We start from the raw sequence: 7,820 nt of genomic DNA, 5'->3' as shown, positions 1-7,820 counted from the left end.
ATTCAAGCGTTGTGGTACTCGAAGTTTCGAGGCGCGCGTTGTGTTGTGTTGAAATTGTGTTCGATCCAAAAAATCCTAACGTCGCGTGCCGTCGTTGTTTTTGTGGCAAGCAGTGCAGAAATCGTGTCAAAAAATCGGCTAAAGCTTGAGCGGAAAGTGACCAATGCAAGGCCAAAACCACTGCCTCTAAAAAAGCTAAAGATCCCTCAAGTTGCTTGTTCGTTTGTAGCCTGTCGGTTGTTGCCCGTGCGTCGATAGTTGTTGCAACTTCGTGAGAGAAACACAAGGGCAACTCAAGCGGCCCAAAATCAAGCCCTTCAGGACAGATAAATTCTATCATAATACCTGCCTGATTGTTGTTGTTTTGAAATATATATAATATATATCTTGGTGTTGCTGCTGTGCTCGTGAGATGTTGCTGCTGCAACTGCCGCAGATTATTGTGGCCCAGTGTCAGTGTGAGAGAAAATCAAGCAACTGAATGTTAGCTCAGGATGATGCCAAGCGGATTACACTTAAGGATTAAATAACAAAGTAATTTGCATATCTACAGAATAAATTCAAATCATGACAGCGAACTAGGCACAAATTTATGCACAAATACGAATATTAACCGAACCCCTGTGCTCCCCAAGGATCCTGCGTCAGCGGATGTCCGTTCATGTCCATGTTGCGAGTCAATGAAACTTTTAATTGTGCACGCGTGTCGCCCCCCGTCCCTTAATCTCCCCCCTTGGAACCCCCTTTTCCTACACCTGTGCTCACTCTGGGGGCTTCGTGCCCCGGCAGCCCCGCCCCTTGGGTTTATGTTCATGTTTCCCGCATATTTGTCATGGACATCGCTTGTATGAATGCAAGGCAGGGTGAACAATAATCTCTGGGGGGAGTGGAAGGGATTCCCCACAGGCACAGGAATAAAAGCGCAACTTTCGAGCAATACTCACTTGATAAAGTTCTTGCCAAGAAATATGCTATGATGTGGAATTAATGTACAAAGAAAAAATATGTTTCACTAATTTTCAGTAATTGCAAAAAGTGCAAGGCATTACCAAATGAATATTTGTGAAAATGTTTTTATAAAAGAGAAAATTCATTTTGGATATGCAAAATAATATGTAAGAAAGAAGTCTGTTAAAAGTTGTATTTAAAAAAAAAAAAACCCTTATTAAAAACCCTTTCTGTTTAGTATAGCAAAAGTAAAGTTTTTACAAAAAAGCTGTTGCAAGTACTTTTAAGTACTGAAGAACCCCAACTTTAATTTGAATAATTTTTGAATTATTCAATTATCTTTAGGTTAAATTGAAATCCTTTGTGTTTAAGCTCCCCCAGAAACTCCTGATTTTCATGCTCGTTTTGCTTTGCTAACTTTATTAACCCGCAAGTGGAGTTTCCGCTTATTCCGCCCTTAAGCTCTCGCCAAATCTGAACTTATTTTCAATTATCATGTCATCTGGTGGCAGGCACTCCCCTTCAGTTTTTCATCCCCTTCGCTGTTCACCAGCAGCTGCACTTGAACTCCATGTTGGTAATTCGGGAAATCCCCCTCGCCAAAAAAAAAGGGACCTGGAGAAAATTTACTATCGCCACCGACGCCAATTGAAGCACTTGTCCACGCTCCCTGACCTCCACCCACCCCCTCCCCCTTTTTCTCGCCCCCTCTCCGCTTTTCCTACTCCTCCCCGCTTTTCTCACCCTCTGTGTCCTTTTTCTCGTTATGTTTTTTGCGGTCAGTTGAGGCCGCGTGCCAAGTTTCCATTGTGTGTGTGTCTTTCGTGTTTTCATTTTTTTTTGTTTTGTACCCATTACTTTTAGAACTTGGGGTATACTGTATGTTTTGTTTAGGTTTGTGTAACTTGGCACTAAAAAAGTTATACGAGCTTACTGTGGGTTTATTCTTTTATCAGTATTTATGTTTATAAATTTCTTGGGGATGTGTAATTAAAACTAAGAAAAACTTTAAAGAAGTTAAAAGAAATTCTTGAAACAGCTACCACATTTTTAATGTGCAATGTGCAACCGGTATCTTGTAGTCGCAAAGGGCTGCACTTTTTTTTAAGGACATTTATCCATTGCGTATGTGTGTGTGTGTGTGAGTCAAAGAACAGCAGCAAAAAGCAATGGAGGAGCTGGAGAATGTGGAGGTGAAGGAGCAAAGGACGCCACCAAGTTGACCTCGCGTCGCCTGCAGCGTTAATTTATAATTTACTCTCGGCTCCCTGAAATCGCCTAGCGCCCCGCAAAACCCCGCAATCTCCTTTCCCCTAAAAACCCCCACTCAACAGAACCTGCCTCCTTCCATGGAACCTCCCGCTTTTATTATTATTATTTCTGTGCGTTTCCACGCGCTTTTCCCGGCCCAACCACAGAAAAAGGTCCTTTGCCCCATCCATCTACCAACGTTTTTGCCACTTTTGACTTTTTTACATTCGCCGACGGGCCTGAATGTTGTTTTTTTTTTTTGCCCCCTTTGTTGTTGTTATTGTTGGCTTTGTTGTGTTTTCCTTTCCGCGTTGTTGTTATTGTTGTTGTTGCGGTGTCCCTTGAATTTACTGGCGAACAAGGAAGAGGGTAAAAACATGGTAGGAAGATCCCGAAAAACCTGCTGCTAAAATTCAGTCTCCTCATCGCGGTATTTTGGCCTTTTCAACTACTCATTGTTGTTGTTTGCTTCTGTTTTTAGTGCCTTAATTTCGCTGTTTGTCTGTGTGTTTTTTGAGGTTTTTTTTGTCGGTCGCTCTCCTGTTTTTAAATATTTTTGACTTTTGGCCTCGCGACTGTTGCTCGTCTCGCTTTCTCCCTCCAACATTTTTTGTGATTTTTTTTTTGCTCGTTTGTTTGTTGTTTTAATTAATTTGTAAATTTACTCGACCAGATTAAAGCAAAAGAGAAGCAAATTAGCCAGAGACTCCGCCAACAAAAATGCAGATGGACGACAGATGTCATTTGGGAGAAAGGGCAGGAGAAATTCCTAACTTAGGAGGGAGAAAACAAAGTGGGACACAGATGACAAAAAAGTAAACAAATTTCTTTGTAAAAAGTTTCCTTTGCTTAGAAATGGCTGGGAATTTCGGAATTAGGTGCTTAGGAATTGGACAGGATAAGGTTTTAAGCTCAGTCTCTACCGATTTTTGTACCTAAATAATTAAAGAATCATCGGAAACGAAAAAAGTAAAAAAAACGCTAGTACAATTCGATTATGGTAATACATTTGCATATCTAATAAAATAGTTTTTATTGAACAAATGCAAATGAATCAGAAAAAAATTCTACAAAAAATTACGTTCATGGAAATGAACAATATAATTCTTTAACAATAAATGTGAGAAGGAATAATCCATTGTGAAAGTGTTTTTTGAGCTTAAACCAAATAATGGTTTAATTTATTCAAGGAAAGCACATCAATGCCACAAATGGAAATAAAAAATGAACTAGTAAACTTTAAATAAATTCCATAAAAAATCTTCTACAAGATTTTATGAGTAAATAACTATTAGAGATACAAATGCAATTTTGCATTTGTTGAAATCCCCATTAATATTAAACAAATCACCTTCACTTTGTGGGTGAATCAGCACTTGCTACTAGAACGGCTGTTTCTCGTATTGTCGAGTTACCTAGACAAAATGTGTCAGATTTATTTTTATATTTACATTTGCTTAACGTTGCGACTATCAAATTTCCACGTCAATCTCAGCTGAGATACCAAGAAATCCCCAGTCCCACACATTTGCAGGCTTCGTCTTTCGTCGAGCAGTCTCGAAGTTTGCCAATAATAATAATTCAATTTCCTGCCGCCGAAGACGACTCTCTCAAGAAAAACACTTTTGCGGAAAATTCAGTGAGCAACACATTCGCCCGAAGGCGATTTAATTGCTCCCCGAAACTCAGAACAAAGACTGAATAAAATTATATGCAGTACAAATATATAAGAATTATTTTTGCAGCTGTTTTTGGCCGGGACTGTTGCTTAAAGTATTTAACTTTGGCTTAACCGCAATGGCAAAACTTTGTCTGGGTCTTTGTCCCGACGTATTGACACATTTGTACAGAACAGAATTAAGGCAGCATGGAGTCGACCAATAAAACTCCTTGCGGTGTCTGAGCAAAGAACGAATTTCAAATTAAATAAACAAAAAAAGTCCCAAATGTGCAATTAAAAAATTTTACAGTCATAACTTTTTATTATGGAACATAATTCAGACTTTTTATGCGGGGGAAAATGAAAGGAGACGGCGAAGTGGCTCCACTGCGCGTGTTTAATTTCGTTTTTCGTCCTGTTTTTCCAATAAATTTTCTTCCCTTTTGCACGCAATTTCCTCACTTAAACTTTTTCCCACTTTCTCTGATGTTTCATGCCCTCTTCCCCTTCTCGGTTTTTCATTGTATATATGTACATAATTGCATTAAAGCCAACTGAGCTGCCCTCACTTTTATATGTCTGTTTCATCATTTTTGGGTGGCAACAAATTCTCGTCTTGTTTAGGTTTCACATTTGGTAGTTTTAGTTTCTAACTATAGATTTTTATCACGACACGAGGCGGTTTCGTTTCATATTTTTTATTGGACCTAAATGTCGACACGTGGAAAATTTACCATGTACGATATTTTTTTTAGATTTTTTTTAATTGCAGTTTTGCTGGTGCCTTTTTATGGTGGTTAAAAATAATGGGAGCAAAGGGTTTTGTAGTTGCTTGAATATCTTAAAATACCTTCTGGTATTAACTTTTATGTGTTCATGCCATAAATTTGATAATAATAATTGAATTCTTTTGTGAAAAGTTTATTTTTATTTTTATTATGGAACAAGGAAACCATTAATCATGCATATACATTTTTCCAACGCAAAACTATATTCTACCTTCGGTGGTGTTAACGTTGCATAATATACTCCCATTTTTCACATGTGGAAAACGTTAACCTACACCCATTAAGCTGTCCGACAGCCAATAATTGTCGCTTCAGCTAAATAATGCATAAATAATGCAGCAGGGATAACAAACTCAAACAGAAACAGGATCGGGGGAGCGGCGCTGTGGGACATTAACCCATTCCTGGCCATAGGGGTGGCTCTGCTAGTGGATTTGTCGGCCAACAAAGTGAGAAAACCGCAACGGAGCGGCATAAAAAATGCATAAAACGAGGACAGAATAAAGTCATAAAGTAAAAATTGCAGACATACGGGGGGGAAAAAGGGGCGAGAAAGAAGCGTCCTGAGACCCCAGGAAAAAAAAGGAGTGTGTTTGGGGAAAATCGGGGGGAAAAAAAGGGGGAAAACGTGAGTCAGTGAGTTGTTGCCGGCTGTTGTTGTTGAGCTTGGGTCTTGTTTGAGGTTTCAATAGGTCATAATTCACGCCTAGTCGCCGCTTTCCCCCCTCATTTCCCCCGTTGAGTTGCCCTGTCGTTAGCCGCCTTGAAAAAAGGCTCAGGAGGAAAATAAGTGGGCGGGGAAGGGGCCAACGTGTGGGTGTTCTGCTGGCGCCACACTCGCTCTCGTAAAAAAAAGAACAAAAACATGTGTGTGCACAACCAATATGCAAAGGGAGAACAGGTCGGGTTACTGTCTATATATAAACGATACCAGAACAAAACTGCACTGTGGTTGAAAAGAGCTAGAAAATTGAAAATACTTTCAATAGGAAATTGTAAAAAAAATACATTGTGTTATCAAAGGTTTTCCTTTTAAGAATTTTCTCTGAAGGATTCAGAGTGCTATTTTAATTGCATTTATATTATGTAAAAATTTATTAACATTTAGAGGACCTCTGTAAACCTTAAATATTTTATTGGTCACATTAAACTTCTAAATAATTCATGATCACCAAAACAGAAGCATTCTCAATCAATGTTGTTAGCTTAGCTTTTCGGAACTTTTCGCATTTCAAAAAGTTAAATTGAAGCAGCTAACAAAAAATTGTCGCATCCTGATATAAAAAAGGAATGAAAACTGTTATCATGTGTAAGTTGGTATCCTCTTTCCCTTTCCTTTGCTTTCCTTTCCCTTCCTTTGGCTTCCATTGCTTTCCTTGCCCCACCCACCACTTTCCACCCGTTTATCTCACTCTCACACTTGTGCATTGTGCAAATTTGTTTTGGTCGCTGGTGTTGTGTTTGTTTTTACATTAGTTGTGGTCCGTCTCCGGCTGGCCACTTGGTGGAAAACTAAGGGGGCGGGGGAAAATGGGAAAAGGAGCCGGCGGATAAGGGGGAAATTGTGGTGGAAAAGGGGTTGGCCTGCTGCCTGGTTTTGTCTTCTTTATGGCTGCTAACGATGAAAAATGTTTGTTTGGTGCGTGTCGCAGCGCCTGCTGAGTTGTCCCCTTTCGCCTCATATTTCCCGCTTTTCCACACGCCTCCCCACGCTTTTCCATCCCCCACTCTCCGCTCTCTTGCTCTTTCCTCACCTCTTTGCATGCGAGTCCCTTTGTGCATATGTCAGAGCCGCACTTAGGACGAACAAAAAAATTAAATAAATATACCACACAAAAAAAGATTAGTCTTGAAACGTGAATTATGAGATACTCTTTTAAAGTAAATTAAGGAGAGTGCATAATGTGGTTGTATTAAATGTCAATTTAATTATGTTTAAAATATTGTGACCTTTTAAGGCAATAAAAAGTTTAAAGGGGAACTATTTATACTTTGCTTTTTAAAAGTATTTATAATGTACTTTGCATATTAAAAGTATTTATAAACACTTTACTATAGGAATTTTATTTGCTCTAAAAAGCTACTCACCCTGATCAGGATTAAAACCCCTCGTACATTCCATATCCTTTCAGACTTACTTTAAATATAAAATACCCCCAGCGAAGTCACAAAAAACAGAGCACACGTTTTTATAATACTTTCCCGGTTCCGTTAGTCGGGGCCGAAGTTAATCCCCATTAAAGGAGTGGGTGTGGCCAGGAGGGGCTGGCGTCAGCTTTAGGGTTGTAGTGCTGTAGGGTTGTCGCCCGCAGGTAATCGCAACGAGGGGTAAGTAGGATACGGGCCGGGGGCCACAGTCAATGGCACTTTCGGTTATGGCCATAAAGTGCTTGCCATGGCCCAAACCCGAGCTCCAAGTGGTCTGCGTCTGGTGGTGTTGTCTGCCTCTTCCCGCTCTCGAATTATAGCCCTCTAGTTAGTTAGTGGGGCTTACGCAATGCGAATCCCACCCCTCCGAAAAACTTCTCCCTTCTCCATAATTAAGATCGCGTGCTAAGCTTAGTCCGCTTTACTAACTTTGCATTACTGGGGCGAAATTAAAACTCACCGAACTGTCCGAGATAACAGTTCATATATCACAAAAATATTACATTTTCTAATGTAAGTCCCCTTTTAAGTAATCTGAATGATCAATGTCTGCAAAGGGGATTTTTTTCGGGGACTGAGTAAAAGCATTTATGATTGTTATTAATAGCTTCATATAATTTATTAGGTGAAGGGGACGCTTTGCATTAGTTGGGAGAGTTATTAGGTAAAAGAAAAATATTTTATCTGCTTATGACAATCCTTTTACGTAAACCGGTGTCTGAAAGAATGAGTTTTTTCGTTTTGAGTGGCCAAACCAATTAATGGCTAATAATAAGTAATTTTGCTTATCTACTCTACTCTGAAAATGCATTTAAAGTCAAATAAAATCGTAGCCAATTATGCAACTTGTGATTGCAAGCCGAGTATGCCCAACTACTTTTTGTAGTAATTAAAAAATAATAAAAACAAAGATAAAAAACATTAAATGCAAAGATAAGGAGCAAAAAATCCAATTAATTTCGCACTGAAGCCAATTAAGTTGACAGATGAAAGGAGCGGGGAAAAGCGGAATAAGGTGAATAAAT

The 7,820-nt window shown here is 39.2% G+C and overlaps 1 protein-coding gene across 1 annotated transcript in view; it reads left to right on the top strand.

Moving 5' to 3' along the window:
* Positions 1-7,820, top strand: part of LOC108096708 — a 45,553-nt gene continuing 37,733 nt past the window's right edge. Inside the window, exon 1 of the mRNA XM_017198541.2 lies at positions 1-534. The gene's annotated coding sequence lies outside the window, so the exon portion shown is untranslated. The remainder of the gene's footprint in view (positions 535-7,820) is intronic.

The sequence above is a fragment of the Drosophila ficusphila genome, unplaced genomic scaffold (assembly GCF_018152265.1).
Source record: "Drosophila ficusphila isolate 14025-0441.05 unplaced genomic scaffold, ASM1815226v1 contig_414, whole genome shotgun sequence".
Lineage (NCBI taxonomy): Eukaryota > Metazoa > Arthropoda > Insecta > Diptera > Drosophilidae > Drosophila > Drosophila ficusphila.
The sequence above is the reverse complement of the archived record's forward strand: the minus strand, read 5'-3'. Positions and strand labels throughout refer to the sequence as shown.